The sequence below is a fragment of the Phocoena sinus genome, chromosome 8, assembly GCF_008692025.1.
Source record: "Phocoena sinus isolate mPhoSin1 chromosome 8, mPhoSin1.pri, whole genome shotgun sequence".
In the NCBI taxonomy this organism is placed as follows: domain Eukaryota; kingdom Metazoa; phylum Chordata; class Mammalia; order Artiodactyla; family Phocoenidae; genus Phocoena; species Phocoena sinus.
The window spans coordinates 49,086,916-49,106,823 of record NC_045770.1 but is presented as its reverse complement, the minus strand read 5'-3'; the positions used below and the strand labels follow the sequence as shown (position 1 = coordinate 49,106,823).

The 19,908-nt window shown below is 40.4% G+C and overlaps 1 protein-coding gene and 1 pseudogene across 11 annotated transcripts in view; both read right to left on the bottom strand.

Annotated features, from left to right (window-relative positions):
• The window catches only part of DLG2 (discs large MAGUK scaffold protein 2), a 2,048,212-nt gene that overhangs the window by 329,070 nt on the left and 1,699,234 nt on the right, over window positions 1-19,908 (bottom strand). The gene's annotated exons all lie outside the window — the stretch shown is intronic.
• LOC116757641 lies at window positions 7,004-8,952 on the bottom strand (annotated as a pseudogene).

Genomic DNA, 19,908 nt, shown 5'->3' with positions numbered 1-19,908 from the left:
GCTGGTTCCATGAAAGGCTGGCTGCAGGCTGCCCGCTTCAGGCTCAGCCACAGCTTGAGAGGACGACCAGCATTAACTCCGTAAGGGGTGTGGGAGGTGGGGGAAGGGGAAGCAGCAATGGAGCTGTCTGAGACCCGAACTCTCAAACTCCATCCACTGCCCTAGGAGTTGCCAGCATCAGAGTAACATGTACAAAACTAGCCTTTGCTGTTCTTGGCACTGGGAATTCCGTAGAACCCAGGCATGTAATTCCAGATTCTTTAAAGTCTCCTTCCTCTATCTTTTTCCTTCACCATTTAGTATTGCATGCAGTTTTCTATTGCAGTTTTCTCTTTGGCCAAATACCTAGCCACCTGGAAACGTTACCACATCCACTGCCCTGCAGAGGTGGAATCCCTTGATTCTCCGTTTCTCGTTCTCCCCGCTCTTCCTTTTCCTTCCTCCCCCATCAGGGTCTCACCTCCGTGATCCTCTCCTGATCGCTCTGCAGCTGCATCTGTGACTACATTCCCTTCGCTTCCCGCCTCCTTACCTTTCCTCGGGGGCTGTCTCTGTTCCCTCCTGCTGCTGCTCTCTCGCCTTTCTCCTACCCCCTCCCCCCGACTGATCTGCTTTGTTACTACACCCTTCTTTCGCTTCTCTGGTTGATTTCTCCTGCTCCTTTGGGAGGACAGCCTACGACTTATTGTGTCTACCAGCTAATGCAGAGTTTCTGGAATTGGTTGCCCCTTTCAAGTCCAAACTGACTTGCTTCAAGAGCCTGTAATTATGCTAATAAAAAAATTTTCTCATTCTAACATTAATAAACTGAAACATTGAGTTAGCTGTCAAATGCAGGCGAACCAGAGGAACTTGCTCTTGAACTGAAATAAAATTCTTTGCTCCCATTTTGAAATTCCATCTCAGGCTGTCTTGTTTACATTTAATGCTCTGTGACTTTAAGTCAAAGACAAAGCTTAAGTTAGGATTTTTCTACATTGGGCTTCTGGGGAAGCTCCCTAGGATTTATAGGGCCATGGAGCTGCTGTAAAATATTTTTTTAAAAATCTATTGGTTCTTGTTTAGTGTAGAGCCCTGCTATATATCAAGGAGCTGATTGAAAGCTCACACTCCTTCTTAAAATTGTTGTCACAGGCTGAATGTTCTAGATTCCAAGTTTGCCTCCCCATTTGCCCCTTGTTCCTTACGTGGTACCAGCCAGTCAACAGCTTAACTTTGAGCTTTTTTTTTTTTTTTTTTTTTGCCGTACGCGGGCCTCTCAGCGTTGCGGCCTCTCCCGCTGCAGAGCACAGACTCCGGACGCGCAGGCTCAGCGGCCATGGCTCACGGGCCCAGCCGCTCCGCGGCATGTGGGATCCTCCCAGACCGGGGCACGATCCCGTGTCCCCTGCATCGGCAGGCAGACTCTCAACCAGTGTGCCACCAGGGAAGCCCAACTTTGAGCTTTTGAGCATGTGCATAGCTCAAGGTTTACATCACCTCCATGGTAACCTTCATTTCTTACCCATCCTTTGTCAACAAGCAGGAAAACATCACTGCATTGATATAATTTTAGTATGAACCTCAGATACAAAATACAGGGTTGAAAAGCACTTGGGGAAAAGTCACACTGGAGACATGTGAAATGATGGATCGAAAACTATGAAAATTAGATTAGATTATGCTTGCATGCCACCCATTTGCAGGGAATGTATCTATTCTAAATATTGCTTGTCCTCAAAGTCAGGTAATAATGAGAATGGTAAACTAGGAAAAAGGTGTGGTTTTTTCTTTTTTGATGAATAGTAGACAAAATAAATGTGCGTAAAAGCATAAATCACTAAGAAAAAGTATGTGGAATTGTACAATGTGCTTTCAGGATAATGCATGTAAAAGTATCTGTTGTATGTATGAAAAGTGACCTTTTTGTTTTCTGCTGGCTTGTGGGTGTCTGGCCATGTAAACTTCCTTTCTGCAGCACTAATCCACTTTAGCATTAGTAAATGGGTGGGGTTCGCAAAGCAAAAAGCTTGTATTTGGCTTTCTGCCACCTAGAAATTCCTGCCTAATCTGGATTTTTATTAATTGCTATGTGCAAAAAAAAAAAAAAAAACACAAAAACAAACCCAGTTAACTTTCATATTTCCTCAAAGTAAATTGTTCTGCACTTATTTATATGTGTATATATATATATTCACATAATGTATGTATATTCACATATCCTATGTATCAAAATATAGATAGGTTAGGATAATTCACTATTTCAGATTAGTGCTTTTACGTTCTGATAGGTGGCAAAATCCAGGGATAGTATATTTTCAAGGATACTCAGTGGATGTGGCTCAGCTTCTTTACCAATTAGCTTTGGAATTTTGTGCTTTACTTCCTTCATTTATTAAACAAACAAATGAACAAACATATTGTTCAAGGGAGTCCATGATGTCCCATTCAGAGTTATGACTCTGTGACTCAATCATGTGGTTAAAATATATATATATTGTTTGGGACTTAGTATGTTTCAGGTCCCATCCCATGTCCCACAGATACCAAGATTATTTAGATACAACCTCTGTTCTTGAGGAGCTCAGGGTCTATAAGATTTCCTACTTTATAGGATTTCATCTCAAAGGCCTAATTGTAGTAAGTTAAAGTTTTCATGCAAAGAACTCAACATGTATCCATACTATTAAGTGCTGATAATAATTGGTATTTCATTTGTTTTTAAACCATGAGTGTTTTTCTTAAATTGTCTTTATTGTTTATTTAAAAATGGTTTTTTTTTTTTGCGGTACGCGGGCCTCTCACTGTTGTGGCCTCTCCTGTTGTGGAGCACAGGCTCCGGAAGCGCAGGCTCAGCAGCCATGGCTCACGGGCCCAGCCACTCCGCGGCATGTGGGATCTTCCCAGACTGGGGCACGAACCTGTGTCTCCTGCATCGGCAGGAGGACTCTCAACCACTGCGCCACCAGGGAAGCCCTATTTATTTTATTTTTATTTTTGGCTGCGTCGGGTCTTAGTTGCGGCGCACGGGCTCTTCGTTGTGGTGCACAGGCTTCTCTCTAGTTGTGGCACGTGGGCTCTAGGGCCTGTGGGCTCTGTAGTTGTGGCGCGTGGGCTCCAGAGTGTGTGGGCTCTGTAGTTTGCGGCACACAGGCTCTAGCTGAGGTGCACGAGCTCAGTAGTTGTGGCATGCAGACTTAGCTGCCCCGCGGCATGTGGGATCTTAGCTCCCTGACCAGGGATCGAACCCGCATCCCCTGCATTGTAAGGTGATTCTTTACCACTGGACCACCAGGGAAGTCCCGGTATTTCATTTTGAGGAATTGTTTTCCTTTTTCCCCCTCCCTCCCTCCCTCCCTCCCTTCCTTCCTTCCCATATCAATGGGGACAGTGTAATAGAGGGGAAAGAGTATGGGTTTTGTCCAGCAGATTTAGGTTTGGAATTTTGGCACTGTTCCTTACCACTGTGTCATCCTGGGCAAGTGACCTGCTCTGAGACTCCATTTTCACATCTACAAAGTGATGATAGGAATATCTACTTCAAAAGAGTTGTAGAATCATATTGGTTGAATAAGAGGATACATATAAAAACCTACTCAGTGGATGGTGGAACTTACTTTTAATATGGAAACCTGGAAAGTATACCTGCTTTGTTTAACATCCTTTTAAAGAGTAAACCAACAGAGGTAGCTTTTTTGGTCTGAACCTTCTGAAGACTCTTTACATAATATTATTATCTATGGCTGTAACCTCTACTCAAGAGTTGTAGGACCAAGACATCTGTGAGGATTCTATGGGTACTAGAGAAATGTGAATCCACATAGTCTGAACCATACGAAACTGCCAATATTGACATGACCTACACAAATGGCAATTTCGTATGGTTCAACCTAATACCACTACTGATACCATTAAAAGCACATTTCAGTTTTGTACTTTTTAATGTGAATGTCATATACAGTTTTTAAATTGGGTTCTTTTGCGTTATTTCCCGGTTAAAAATATTTAATGAGTAAAATTCATGTCATTTGTTTTTTAGATTAAGGAAGAAATGGTAGAATAAGTCTGCTTGGTTCTCTTTTCCAGAGTAGTTTTAGAAGGTTCAAATTTTGAGTTTGTGAAAATTTCAGCCTCAGGCATTGGGGGAAGGGACATTAAAATCCATATGTATTGTTGGATGTTAAGGAAAAGAGCAAATCTTTGACTATTTTAAGAGAACAACATTAAGATTGTCAGCTAATGAGCTGAAACTTGTTCTGACTGTGATACATTACTAAGCAAAGATTAGAGGAAATTAGTATAACAGAGGAAGAGAGATCCTTTTTTTTTATCTTTTGCTACATATGTAGCAAAAGTGTGTAGGAGAAGTGTTGAGAGGATATGTGGGAGAAGAATTGTTTAAAATGTTCAAAGGGAACTAAAATGAAGATAGGAAAATGTACGCTGGGGTACGGGTTTCCAAGAGCAGCTACTCAGACAAGTGCTTCCAGTACTTTCATCAACACTAGTAGCTTTTGAACTTCCATCTGTGCTGTCTGCTGGGCTGGGAGTACTCTGTCTGCTCGACAGTCACAGGTGATCCTGTCACCCTGGCCTTGGGAAGCCCAATTCAAATCCTCCTTCTTCTAAGAAATTCTCCCTAGCAAGTAAAGGGAATTTACATCCTCTATCATCAAAACTAAAGCAAAGCAAAGTACTTCTATTTCTTCTAACACTTTCTTCCCAAGTGTTCTGTAAATGGTTTATGCTTGTGTCTAGTAGCAATGTGTGGGCTAGGAAATATATTTATACATCTGACATGGCCTTAAGACCATCTAGTCTACATTTATAGAATGTCTATAACTTGCCAGAGGCTGTGCCATCTACTGGAATCAATAAAAATAAGATTTGGATTTGCTACCAGAGAGATCACAGCCTTATGCTGTGATCTACACCTTTGAAATGTAAAAAGGTACTCATGCTATGAAGGACTCTACCATGTTTCTGAAATTCTTTCCTCATAGGGAGTATTGGGAATCCTTTAATTCTACCACGTGAGAGTCATTGCTCTAGCTTTAAGCTTGTTATACTATTAAAATCTCAATATAGTTGCAATAACACTTCACAGTTTTCCTGACATTCAACTTCGATGTGAACTGCTGCATCTGATTTCTTTCAAGAAATAGAAGTAGGTTTTCACTGAGGGGGTGACAGAAAGAGCATGAGGACACTAGAATCCTAGGTACACACAGTGTGAGCAGGGAGAGTTCATGGACCAGAAGAGGTTAGCTTCTGCCTGGCCGGAGCAATGTCACTGGGCTGAGATGGGATGATCACCAGAAAGCCAGTGTTCAAGGCTGGCTCACAGAGCTGTGAACACTAGGACTGCTGATGGCACTGTCAAAGAAGGCAGGACCACCTACTACCCGCCTCTGTGTCAGGCAGCATGCTGGGTGTTCTATCCCTGGCACAATTTAAGCCCCATAACAATTCTTTGATGTACGAGTCTGCCCTATTTTGTAGACGAGAAGATTTAGTTCAGGGAGGCTAAGTAATTGTCCAAAGGTCTCAGACCCAGTTAGCAGTAAAGCAGGGTTCAACTATCTCTCAGGTTCCAAAGCCAACATTTTTCCTTCGGTTTGCTCTTTGGGAAATAAAGGCATCTAGTCAACTTTAAAGGCCAAATGCTATTCCAAGGGAAATAGTTTTGAACGAATGACCACTTGAGGACCAGCTTATGACACACCAGATGAAGACAACTTGAATGTGAGAACCAATTTTATTTCCAACAAATACTCTCAATCGGATATCCTCTGCAGGGATACTCTCTCCCAAGCCCTGTGGGTGGTCAGCTGACCTCCTGCTGACTAACTACAATGGAGTGAAATGACACCCTATCACTCTGCCCACCTACTTAGCACAGTGAAGACCTGCAGTAAATGTTTCATAATATGAGAAAATGGAGACTCGATGAGACTGAGTGATTTGTTCAAGATGACTTAGGTGTTATGTGGTAGAAACAGGATTTGAAAACAAACCTGTTAGGTTCACAAACTCTTGCTTTTAGCTAGTGCCTCCTTGAGTTCTGATACATTTTCTGGGGCAACACAAATAAGTCTACATTCATTTCCACAGAAAGGCCTTGCAAATGCTTTAACAACACAACAACAAGGAGCCAGCATTTATCAAATCCTTCCATGTGGCAAATGTGACACTAAACATACATGCATTATTTTGATTCTTTTCCCTAACAGCTCTATAAGTAGGTACAGTCATCATTTTGTCGATGAGGAAACTGAGAAAGAGAAGTAAATTGCCCAAGTTCACAATTATAAGTCCAGAGTCAGAATCCAGATCCACTTTTTTTCCTTTGTGTATATATCAGTACTTTTATTTATTTATATATATATATTTTTTTTGCGGTATGTGGGCCTCTCACTGTTGTGGCCTCTCCCGTTGTGGAGCACAGGCTCCGGACGCGCAGGCTCAGCGGCCATGGCTCACGGGCCCAGCTGCTCTGCGGCATGTGGGATCCTCCCGGACTGGGGCACGAACCCGTGTCCCCTGCATCGGCAGGTGGACTCTCAGCCACTGTGCCACCAGGGAAGCCCAGAACTTTTATTTTTTATCTTGTAGAGGTAGTTATAACTTTTTAAGTAGTATATAAATGAACATAGGTATAAGCCAGCCAGAACAAAATAATTAGTATGTATTTATAAAGGAATTAGATTTTTTTCTTCTTTTCCAGCTTAGAATAAGAATTTCTATAACACAATAATCACCTACATCATAGATTCTTTCAAACCAAATGGCAACTACATATATATATAGAAGACAAGTACCGATGCATTAGAGGTACCGAAAACACCTCCTTTGATGAAATCACTTAGGATTGTAAAAAAATAAGTATCATCCGACATCTGGATGTTTAATAAAAGAGTTGGAGGGCTAAATAAATGGGGGAGTCACTCTACCCACTTTCCTGTTTCCAGCTTTTAGGGTTGTAAGTTTATTTGTAGGTTTAACATATACAGTCCCATACCTACTATTTCTTCTTCAAGAACTTCTGGATGGTAGCGTTAAAAAAACTTGAAAGCTTGATCTCCTTCTGAATTTCCCAAGTGTTTCTGCACTATTTTTTTTTTTTTTCAAATGGGCCTCCTTGTCAGGGTTCACCTTTACTTTTATAAGTTCTATAATACTATTCTCTCCCATGGTACAAGGAACACTGAGGAATACTTCTTCATTTATTCCATAGAGGTCCACAATTGGTAGAAACTGGATGGGTCTCAAAATACTCTGTGTTAAAATACCTTGTGCTAAATCAGCTACAGATAGGCCAGTGGTCCAAGAAGTAGTTAACCCTTGAACAACATGGGGTGAGGGAGGAGTTAGGGGCCCTAGCACTCTGTGACGTTTGAAATCCACCTACAACCAACAGTCGGGCCCTCCGACTGTTATATATGTATATATATAATGTATATATACATATATGTATATATACATGTGTATATATATATATATATATATATATATATATATATATATATATATATACATGTGGTTCCACCGCGTCCTTGGTTTTGTATCCAGGAATTCAACCAATCCTGTGTAGATAGTGTAGTACCGTAGTATTTACTGTAGAAAAAAATCCGCATATAAGTAGACTGGCAAAGTTTAAACCTGGGGGCTTCCCTGGTGGCACAGTGGTTAAGAATCTGCCTGCCAATGCAGGGGACACGGGTTTGAGCCCTGGCCTGGGAAGATCCCACATGCCATGGAGCAACTAAGCCCATGCGCCACAACTACTGAGCCTGTGCTCGAGAGCCCGCGAGCTGCAACTACGGAGCCCGTGGGCCACAACTACTGAGTCCACGTGCCACAACTACTGAAGCCCATATGCCTAGAGTTCGTGCTCTGCAACAAGAGAAGCCACCGCAATGAGAAGCCTGCTCACCACAACGAAGAGTAGCTCCCGCTCGCCACAACTAGAGAAAGCGCGCACACAGCAATGAATACCCAAAGCAGCCAAAAAAAAAAAAAAAAAAGTGACTGTTTTAAAGAGGGTGTAGTCAACAATGTCAGTTACTTCTAAGGGGAGAAGACAAAAAATTGGAGGCTAAAAGCGTTCATTAGATTTATTCATTAAGAAAGTCACGAATGATCTTAACGAGAACAGTTTAACTGGAGTTATGAGTATAGAAGATGCATTGCAATAGCTTGAGTCAAGAATGGTAGGTGAAGAGAGGACACAGAAAATTAAAAAAAAAGTTTAAACCCGTGTTGTTCAAGCGTCACCTGTATTGCCTTTCATTTCAGTAGCCTCACAGGCATTAGCTATCACTTCTTTGCAGATATTTTTCCACTGCACATGATCTTTATCAGCTCCTAAATCTGGGTTCAGATTCTTCAAAGCAATCAGCAATGTTAACTCCACACAGAAACACTTGAGTCTCCAAGCTTCCAAGGATCCACCCATGACAGCTTTCAGGGTGGATATCAAGCTTCTGCCCATCAAGGGAGGGAAATGGGGAGTGTCCAGATTATAGCCACTTCCAATAACACAGCTTGGGAAATTCATTCAACTTCCAAGCTACGTAAGATAGCCACTGGATTAGAAACAATAATCATTTTGCCACAGGGACTGGATTGGATAATATGGGAAATCATTAAAGATAGTCACATTCCAGTGGATTAAATTAAGGTATATTTCTCCTTTTTCCTGGTGTGCATCTGCTGTGATAATCACTAAATTGGAGATTGCAGTGACAAGATAATCTTTGCTGGAAACAATATTTGGCATTTTCATAAAAGGACTGCCAAGTTCAAGATCTAGTGCCTCACCCTTCAATTTGCCTTCATCAGCATCCACAAAGGCAAGTTCACCATTCAAGCCTTCTAAAAAATGGTGATAGCACGGGCCATGCCAACTGATCCACTTCCTGTAGTGGAGACCTCATTGTGAAGAATGACCTTCTTGGAAGTGAAATTCATCATAAATTCACGGGCGACAGGGATGAAGGGCCAGCAGAATGCCTGTCGCCTGCAGGGGACACTAAGCCACCCCCAAGTGAAGAAAAACTCCCGCACTGCCTGCTCTCCAGCTGACCCTTGGGGCTCCCTGGGCCCAGTTCCTGTCTGCTCATGCAAGAGGTGGAGGAAGAGATTGGAGGAAGCCTCTGAAGGTTTACCATCCCTCTCATCTTGTTACTGAGCAAGGTCACGCCCACCACGCAGGGGCCTCCAGAAATGACTTCCCCCATGTGCTCAGACTAAGGCAGTCAAGGAGCTTCTTCTCTAGCATGTGGATCCTGGAGTGACCCTTTTACAGACCCGTGTTGGCTTCCATATTTGACATGCATAATAAACCAACCCAGGTCCCTGGAATTATTTATTTTCTATTTTTTAGTGTGGATACTAAGTCATATCCATACTTTCTGACTCCAGAGCCAACAAGCTTAAGCATCACTATAGCTAATCCCATCTCCCTTGATCTCACCCTCTTCAGGACATCCTAATTTCTCTTTCACCCTCTAATATATCTTGTACTCTAATCCTAGTCTGTTGCTTCTTGATTCCTTTATAAAAATGCAGCAACTAGAATGGAACGTATAACCCTAGGAAGGGTCTAACCAGTGTGAAGGCCAGAAGCTTGTCCCCTTTCTAGGCACCAGTACCGTATTTCTGTAAATAGGTTCCAGGTAAATATTTTGACATCATCATCAGATGGCTACTTTGGGGTCACCTAAAACCACAAGATCTTTTGCTAAGGAGATGCTGCCGTATGTCTCCATTCTAAATTGGTGCAATTAATTTTGGGAACTGTATTCTCCCAGACTGTCTTCCTTAGTAAGGGATTTTGTATGTGTGGTAAACCTAAGCAGCCAACAGGTATTTATAGGGTCTGTGCCAGTAGTTTGGTTTCTTATGGCTACTTATTAGATTAATACCTCTTGAACCTCAGTTGTTGTTTTTTTTTTTCCATTGGAAAATGGGAAAAGAATATATTCCCTGCTAATGTCGTGGGAGGTTCAAATGAGATAATGCACAAAATGTAAGGTGATGTTATCATCACAGATAATCTAGGTTTTAATACCACACCAGAAAGGTAATTATAACCGCTAAACCCGTAATCACAGAAACTGTAGCCCACAGGTCCTTTAACTATCCCAAACATAAGATCATCTATCCAGATTTTAACAAGGAAAACATTTTTACTATTCTTTTTTTCCCCATTTAAAGATGTTCCAAGTTGGCTTTCATTGCCCTCTAGTGGTTGTTATATGGAAGACATAACTCATTTTTACATTTTTATTTTTTAAGATGTCAGGCAGTCGTAAAACATTCTTCAAATACTTTTAGGTTACATACATTCCTTTCAGTTGTAATCCTTAAAGAGTCAACCTACAGGCACAGCTTCTAACATCCTGCCCAGCACAATATAGGTATACAGTATCATGTATTATTTTAGTAGGTCTTCACTTAGGATCTACTGACTTAAAATAATTAACTTTATTTATTCATTCATTAAATATTTGTAAGATATCTATTATGTGTCAGGCAAACAAGATAGACGTTGTCCTGGCTTACAATCTAGTGAGAAAATGGAGTATTAAATATGTCGGTACAAATTAGTGTGGTAAATGTTGTGATAGGGAAAGTACTGGGTATATGAGTCTATTAAGAGGGGTACCTAACCTGGGGGCATCTCTGTGTGTGTTGAGAGGGTGGGGTGGGATTCATGAAAGAGGGCGTTTAGAGAGTGTAACAAGTGGCCTGAGATCTAAAGGATGAATAGAAGAGACTTATTCAGGAGAAGGGGCTGGGGAGGGGAGAGTGTTTGACGGATTAAATGTAGGTAGATAATGGGAAGAAGGGAGCTTTAGAGATGAGGCCGGACAAGGTAAAAAAAGCTGTATTAAGGAATTTTAACTTTTTTCTGGTGATTAAATTATAACTAACAGACTGAAAAAGCATGAATGCATGCCTTCAATTTCTTTCTTTTTAACCTGCTATTTTTTGATTTTGTTTTGAATTTTATTTATTTTTTATACAGCAGGTTCTTATTAGTTATCCATTTTATGCACATCAGGGTATACATGTCAATCCCAATCGCCCGATTCATCACTCCACCACCCTCACCTCCCTGCCGCTTCCCCCCTTGGTGTCCATACGTTTGGTCTCTACATCTGTGTCTCAATTTCTGTCCTGCAAACCAGTTCATCCGTACCATTTTTCTAGGTTCCACATGTATGCATAAATATACGACATTTGTTTTTCTCTTTCTGACTTACTTCACTCTGCATGACAGTCTCTAGATCCATCCATGTCTCTACAAATGACCCAATTTCGTTCCTTTTTATGGCTGAGTAATATTCCATTGTATATATGTACCACATATTCTTATTTATTTTTGGCTGTGTTGGGTGTTCGTTTCTGTGCATGGGCTTTCTCTAGTTGCGGCGAGAAGGGGCCACTCTTCATCATGGTGCGTGGTGTACCACATCTTCTTTATCCATTCGTCTGTCGATGGGCATATAGGTTGCTTCCATGACCTGGCTATTGTACATAGTGCTGCAATGAACATTGGGGTGCATGTGTCTTTTTGAATTATGGTTTTCTCTGGGTATATGCTCAGTAGTGGGATTGCTGGATCATATGGTAATTCTATTTTTAGTTTTTTAAGGAACCTCCATACTGTTCTCCATAGTGGCTGTATCAATTTACATTCCCATCAACAGTGCAAGAGGGTTCCCTTTTCTCCACACCCTCTCCAGCATTTGTTGTTTGTAGATTTTCTGATGATGCCCATTCTAACAGGTGTGAGGTGATACCTCACTGTAGTTTTGATTTGCAATTCTCTAATAATTAGTGATGTTGAGCAGCTTTTCATGTGCTTCTTGGCCATCTGTATGTCTTCTTTGGAGAAATGTCTATTTAGGTCTTCGGCTCATTTTTGGATTGGGTTGTTTTTTTTTTAATATTGAGCTGCATAAGCTGCTTGTATATTTTGGAGATTAATCCTTTGTCCATTGATTCATTTGCAAATATTTTCTCCCATTCTGTGCGTTGTCCTTTCATCTTGTTTATGGTTTCCTTTGCTGTGCAAAAGCTTTGAAGTTTCATTAGGTCCCATTAGTTGACTTTTGTTTTTATTTCCATTACTCTAGGAGGTGGATCAAAAAAGATCTTGCTGTGATTTATGTCAGAGTGTTCTTCCTATGTTTTCCTCTAAGAGTTTTATAGTGTCTGGTCTTACATTTAGGTCTCTAATCCATTTTGAGTTTATTTTTGTGTATGATGTTAGGGAGTGTTCTAATTTCATTCTTTTACATGTAGCTGTCCAGTTTTCCCAGCACCACTTATTGAAGAGACTGTCTTTTCTCCATTGTATATTGTTGCCTCTGTTGTCATAGATTAGTTGACCATAGGTGCGTGGGTTTATCTCTGGGCTTTCTATCCTGTTCTATATTTCTGTTTTTGTGCCAGTACCATATTGTCTTGATTACTATAGCTTTGTAGTATAGTCTGAAGTCAGGGAGTCTGATCCCTCCAGCTCTGCTTTTTTCCCTCAAGACTGCTTTGGCTATTAGGGGTCTTTTGTGTCTCCATACAAATTTTAACATTTTTTATTCTAGCTCTGTAAAAAATGCCATTGGTAATTTGATAGGGATTGCAATGAATCTGTAGATTGCTTTGGGTAGTATAGTCATTTTCACAGTATTGATTCTTCCAATCCAAGAACATAGTATATCTCTCCATCTGTTGGTATCATCTTTAATTTCTTTCATCAGTGTCTTATAGTTTTCTGCATACAGGTCTTTTGTCTCCCTAGGTAGGTTTATTCCTAGGTATTTTATTCTTTTTGTTGCAATGGTAAATGGGAATGTTTCCTTAATTTCTCTTTCAGATTTTTCATCATTAGTGTATAGGAATGCAAGAGATTTCTGTGCATTAATTTTGTATCCTGTAACTTTACCAAATTCATTGATTAGCTCTAGTAGTTTTCTGGTGGCATCTTTAGGATTCTCTATATATAGTATCATGTCATCTGCAAACAGTGACAGTTTTACTTCTTCTTTTCCAATTTGTTTTCCTTTTATTTCTTTTTCTTCTCTGATTGCTCATGGCTAGGACTTCCAAAACTATGTTGAATAATAGTGGTGAGAGTGGACATTCTTGTCTTGTTCCTGATCTTAGAGGGAATGCTTTCAGTTTTTCACCATTGAGAATGATGTTTGCTGTGGGTTTGTCGTATATGGCCTTTATTATGTTGAGGTAGCTTTCCTCTATGCCCACTTTCTGGAGAGTTTTTATCATAAATGGGTGTTGAATTTTGTCAAAAGCTTTTTCTGCATCTATTGAGATGATCATATGGTTTTTATTCTTCAATTTGTTAATATGGTGTATCACATCGATTGATTTGCATATATTGAAGAATCCTTGCATCCCTGGGATAAATCCCACTTGATCATGGTGTATGATTCTTTTAATATGTTGTTGGATTCTGCTTGCTAGTATTTTGTTGAGGATTTTTGCATCTATTATTCATTAGTGATATTGGTCTGTAATTTTTTTTGTGTGTGACATCTTTGTCTGGTTTTGGTATCAGGGTGGTGGTGGCCTCATACAATGAGTTTGGGAGTGCTCCTTCCTTTGCAATTGTTTGGACGAGTTTGAGAAGGATGGGTGTTAGCTCTTCTCTAAATGTTTGATAGAATTCACCTGTGAAGCCATCTGGTCCTGGACTTTTGTTGGAAGATTTTACATCACAGTTTCAATTTCAGTGTTTGTGATTGGTCTGTTCATATATTCTATTTCTTCCTAGTTCAGTCTTGGAAGGTTATACCTTTCTAAGAATTTGTCCACTTATTCCAGGTTGTCCGTTTTATTGGCATAGAGCTGCTTATATTAGTCTCTTAGGATGCTTTGTATTTCTGCGGTGTCTGTTGTAACTTCTCCTTTTTCATTTCCAATTTTATTGATTTGAGTCCTCTCCCTCTTGATGAGTCTGGCTAATGGTTTATCAATTTTGTTTACCTTCAAAAAGAACTAGTTTTTAGTTTTATTGATTTTTGCTATTGTTTTCTTTGCTTCTATTTCATTTCTTTCTGCTCTGAGCTTTATGATTTCTTTCCTTCTACTAACTTTGGGTTTTGTTTGTTCTTCTTTCTCTAGTTCCTTTAGGTGTAACATTAGATTGTTTATTTGAGATTTTTCTTGTTTCTTGAGGTACACTTGAATAGCTATAAGGTTCCCTTTTAGAACTGCTTTTGCTGCATCCCATAGGTTTTGGATCGTCGTGTTTTCGTTGTCATTTGTCTCTAGGTATTTTTTGATTTCCTCTTTGATTTCTTCAGTGATCTCTTGGTTGTTTAGTAACATATTGTTTAGCCTCCATGTGTTTGTGTTTTTTACGTGTTTTTCCCTGTAATTCATTTCTGATCTCATAGTGTTGTGGTCAGAAAAGATGCCTGATAAGATTTCAGTTTTCTTAAATTTACTGAGGCTTGATTTGTGGCCCAAGATGTGATCTATCCTGGAGAATGTTCCGTGCGCACTTGAGAAGCAAGTGTAATCTGTTTTTGGATGGAATGTCCTTTAAATATCAATTAAATCCATCTGGTCTGTTGTGCCATTTAAAGCTTGTGTTTCCTTATTAATTTTCTGTTTGGATGATCTGTCCATTGGTGTATATGAGGTGTTAAAGTCCCCCACTATTATTGTGTTACTGTAGATTTCCTCTTTTATAGCTGTTAGCAGTTGCCTTATGTATTGAGGTGCTCCTGTGTTGGGTGCATATATATTTATAATTGTTATATCTTCTTCTTGGATTGATCCCTTGATCAGTATGTTGTGTCCTTCCTTGTCTCTTGTAACATTCTTTATTTTAAAGTCTATTTTATCTGATATGAGTGTTGCTACTCCAGCTTTCTTTTGATTTCCATTTGCACGGAATATCTTTTTCCATTCCCTCACTTTCAGTCTGTATGTGTCCCTAGGTCTGAAGTGGGTCTCTTGTAGACAACATATATATGGGTCTTGTTTTTGTATCCATTCAGCAAGCCTGTGTCTTTACGTTGGAGCGTTTAATCCATTCACGTTTAAGGTAATTACTGATACGTATGTTCTTATTACCATTTTCTTAATTGTTTTGGGTTTGTTTTTGTAGGTCCTTTTCTTCTCTTGTGTTTCCCACTTAGAGAAGTTCCTTTAACATTTGTTTTAGAGCTGGTTTGATGGAGCTGAATTCTCTTAGCTTTTGCTTGTCTGTAAAGCTTTTGATTTCTCCATCAAATCTGAATGAGATCCTTGCAGGGTAGAGTAATCTTGGTTGTAGGTTCTTCCCTTTCATCACTTTAAGTATATCATGCCACTCCCTTCTGGCTTGTAGAGTTTCTCCTGAGAAATCAGCTGTTAACCTTATGGGGATTCCCTTGTATGTTATTTGTTGTTTTTCCCTTGCTGCTTTCAGTAATTTTTCTTTGTCTTTAATTTTTGCCAGTTTGATTCCTATGTGTCTCGGTGTGTTTCTCCTTGAGTTTATCCTGTATGGGACTCTCTGTGCTTCCTGGACTTGGATGGCTATTTCTTTTCCCATGTTAGGGAAGTTTTCAACTATAATCTCTTCACATATTTTCTTGGGTCCTTTCTCTCTTTCTCCTCCTTCTGGGACTCCTACAGTGCGAATGTTGTTGCGTTTAATGTTGTCTCAGAGGTCTCTTAGGCTGTCTTCATTTCTTTTCATTCTTTTTTCTTTAATGTATTCCGCAGCAGTGCATTCCACCATTCTGTCTTCCAGGTCACTTATCCGTTCTTCTGCCTTAGTTATTCTGCTATTGATTCCTTCTAGTGTATTTTTCAATTCAGTTATTGTATTGTTCATCTCTGTTTATTTGTTCTTTAATTCTTCTAGGTCTTTGTTAAACATTTCTTGCATCTTCTTGATCTTTACCTCCATTGTTTTTCCGAGGTCCTGGATCATCTTCACTTTCGTTATTCTGAATTCTTTTTCTGGAAGGTGGCCCATCTCCACTTCATTTAGTTGTTTTTCTGGGGTTTTGTCTTGTTCCTTCATCTGGTACATAGCCCTCTGCCTTTTCATCTTGTCTGTCTTTCTGTGAATGTGGTTTTTGTTCCATAGGCTGCAGGGTTGTAGTTCTTCTTGCTTCTGCTGTCTGACCTCTGGTGGATGAGGCATTTAAGAGGCTTGTGCAAGTTTCCTGATCCATGCCTTCAATTTTTATTTTAGTTTTAAGAAACATTTTATTATTTAAAGGGAAATCTTTAGTTATTAGTCATAAATTGTTTGAAACCTTTAGTGCCTCTTTTTATCATCCAAAGTTTGTCAAACACATATGTTCCTAAAATGTTGGAGCTGGAAGGGACTTCAGACATCACGAATTTCCCTCCTTTCACTTCACAGAGCTTTGAGGGAGTGGGTGGTCAAGTCAGGAATTGGTCAGGTTGCATCGTGTGGCTACCCCTGGGAACTGTTTGCTTTTCCCACCATAGTCCCATGTTCAAATTCCTTAGCCCGGGTCAGAGGCTTGACGAGTCTCCTGTTATCTCCTGTCTTGTTGACTCAGATTGTTCAGAATTCCTGAGCACCCTAAGCTTTTCACTTCTGCATCAGACTTCATGCTCTTCGTTTGTGGCCTAATGAAAAGATGGTTTATCTTTGACTTGTGGGGAGGATCTGGGAGGTCTTCTCATTTCTGAGGATAGCATGAATCCTCCCCAGATCACTGGGTCAGGTTTAGCCTCTTCTCTTGAACTCCATTGTCTCTCTGTACTTTTCTTATGGCATAACTCTGTGTGGACCGACTCACTTCTTCTAGACTACATGCATTCCTGAGGACATGACACATGGCTTAGTCATCACTACATCCTGCATAGCAAGGGAATGCAGGCCCTGAAAACCTCTATCAAGTATGTTGTAGACAGGGATGGGTAGATAAATGAACAGAGTGGGATATCCTACTTCCTAACAGAAGATTTACGTAAATGTTGGTAAGGGAATGAAAAATATATTACCTTAATAGCTCGTTAGCAGATTTTTTTCTCAGGGGAAAAAAGAAGTTTAGAAAATGCAATGATGAGCTACCTGAGGTGAAATGAGAGTCTCTTACAAGCAAGGAAAAATAAATAGCTGTATTTTTAATGAGAAATGACCATGAATCAGAAGGTAATAAAAGATTAGAGAAGAGAGGTCAGGAAGGGGGGAAAAAGAGAAATCTGGGCAGCATGGGAGAATGCCCAAAGGACTTTACACCAGAGATATCTGATGCCCGTTTTAAAATGCTTCATGTTTGATGTGAACTCACTGCCATCTTTTTGAACTTAGTGGTACTGTCTGCTACACAAAGGAGATGTTGTTTATGCTACAGCATGCCATTTATGCTTGATACAGAAAGTGTGCTTTTCTGTGAGGTTTGCAATTCTGGGACAACTACCTCATATCCATATATGCTGAACATGGAGGCAGATTAAAGGAATGAAAGAAGAATGTAGTTTCCACTCTCCTGAATTCTATCACAAATCTGTGAGTAGAATAATAAAAATACATGAAAAAAAAGGTCATAATTTAGTGCAGTTTCTGTTGCACACAAAACACAAGAGATATAGGCAATAAATGGTTTTGTAGTTTGGATCACAACATCATTTTCAGCATGGTCCATCAGGCACTGTTCCCTCCAGGGTAGATTTTGAACAGAGAAATAACAAAATTAAATTATATGGAAGATTAACTAGGCCCTTCACTGACCCCTCTTTTTCTTTCCTTCAAGCAAGAGAATCATCGATCAGTCTATGTTCAGGAAGGAGCAACATTTTTCATTTTGAGCTTTTCTCAAGCAATCTTAGCTCTTAGGGCTCCTGGCTGATTCTTAGCTCTGTAACTTAAAAAAAAATGGGACTCTCATAATATAAAAAAATAGAAAAAAGCAGCGAAGGGAAAAATTTTTCTTTCAGATCTTAATTTACTGTTTATTCTCTGAATTATATTTTAAAAGTCTAGCGTTAGGATGACAACCAGTTTTAATCCAAATACAATCCACAGTACAAAAACTCGGCAAACAGGCCAGACACCACTGTATAGTTAGTTCTATGCAAAATCTATTACTGCCATCTTGTGGATTCTCAGGGAATAACGCCAGTTGCAATATTCTGTTTATTCTGTCTTGGAGTACTAAGTTCGTATGGCACAGTATATGAAAATAACTGGGAGGATGTATAAGAAAAGAGCAGCTAAATACCCAATTTTCCATTTAATTTTATCACTTTGAAGGCAGTATTTAACTTCTCTGGCTTTCAGAGTGATTTGTCTTGTCTTTTGAGGCTCTCAGGACGAGAGAGTGGATGTTCCCAATGAGAGGAATCCCTGGAGGTCATTTCTCCAGGAGCAGATACTTATGTATACCTGGGGACTGAAGAAGGGGGTATTTTCTTTTTTTTTTTTTTCGGTACGCAGGCCTCTCACTGCTGTGGCCTCTCCCGTTGCGGAGCACAGGCTCCGGACGCGCTGGCTCAGCAGCCATGGCTCACGGGCCCAGCCGCTCCGCGGCACGTGGGATCTTCCCGGACCGGGGCACGAACCCGCGTTCCCTGCATCGGCAGGCGGACTCTCAACCACTGTGCCACCAGGGAAGCCCGGTATTTTCTTTTTTTATTGGCTTGCTGATGTGCAGGTGGGTCCTGACATTCCAAAAGCACAGCAAGTATACAGTATAGAAAGAGCTTCTTCCAGAAAAAAAAAAAATGCTACTCCTGGGATACCATCCGCCGATCCACACTTCAGTCATTCTCTTGTAAGCTTTGCATCTTGGCTTTCTCGTTCTCAAAAAACACTTCAACTGGAAAACTGAGGTAATATGTTGGATCATGGATAGCATAGGCAACTTAAAAAAAATCATCTGAGCCTTTCCGGGAAAATTTTGGAATAAACCTTTAAAGGCTTTCCCTTCCGCTTAGGGAAGACTTCTTCAGGTTCTTTCATTTGCTAATTTATTCACCACTTACAAACACCTCTGAGTGCCTAGCACTGGGTTAGGCCCTGGGAGGCAGTTATAATCCAGCCACACCTCTGTCCTCAAGGAACTCACAATCTGTTGGGGAAAATATTCATGAAAACAATCCAAGATCAAAAGGAGAACACAGGATGTCATTGAAGAGCTGTGGAGATACAAGGGTTGGGAGGAGGTGGGAGGCCTGCTCTCCCTGTATCTGAGTCCTACCTAAGGGCCTTCTGTAGGCCCTTTCATTCAGCTTCCTCCATATTCAATAAATTTCTCCCTCCTCTGAACTCTTGAAGCTCTTAATTGGAATAACTAGTTCACCTGGTGATCATCTCAGGCACCTTGCCTGGTTAGTTTTCACCAGACCAGTCTCTATCCCACTTCTCTACTTGCAATTTGATCTTAATAATTAAAATGTCATTTAGAAATGATAATCAGGCTATGGCTTCAAATATAATCCTCATTCTTTCCTTTCTGATGTATATATATATCAGAATATATAATATTTATATATATAATTAAAAGCATGCTCTAAGCATCTACTATATGTGTTAGAAATTTTGGTTTTAGCAATTCTCAGCCTTCCGTTTTTTAATTTTTAAAATTTTTTTGCGGTACACGGGCCTCTCACTGTTGTGGCCTCTCCCGTTGCGGAGCACAGGCTCCAGACGCACAGGCTCAGTGGCCATGGCTCACGGGCCCAGCCGCTCTGCGGCATGTGGGATCTTCCCGGACCGGGGCACGAACCCGTGTCCCCTGCATCGGCAGGCGGGCTCTCAACCACTGCGCCACCAGGGAAGCCCAGCATTCAGTTTTTAGACATAATTTCAGAGCATGAATGCTCTGAAGGGGTTGCCCCTCCTCCAAAATGGGAATTTTCATGGGGATAATGTGAGATAGGATTTTCTGCAGGTAAACAGTTTTTATCATGTGG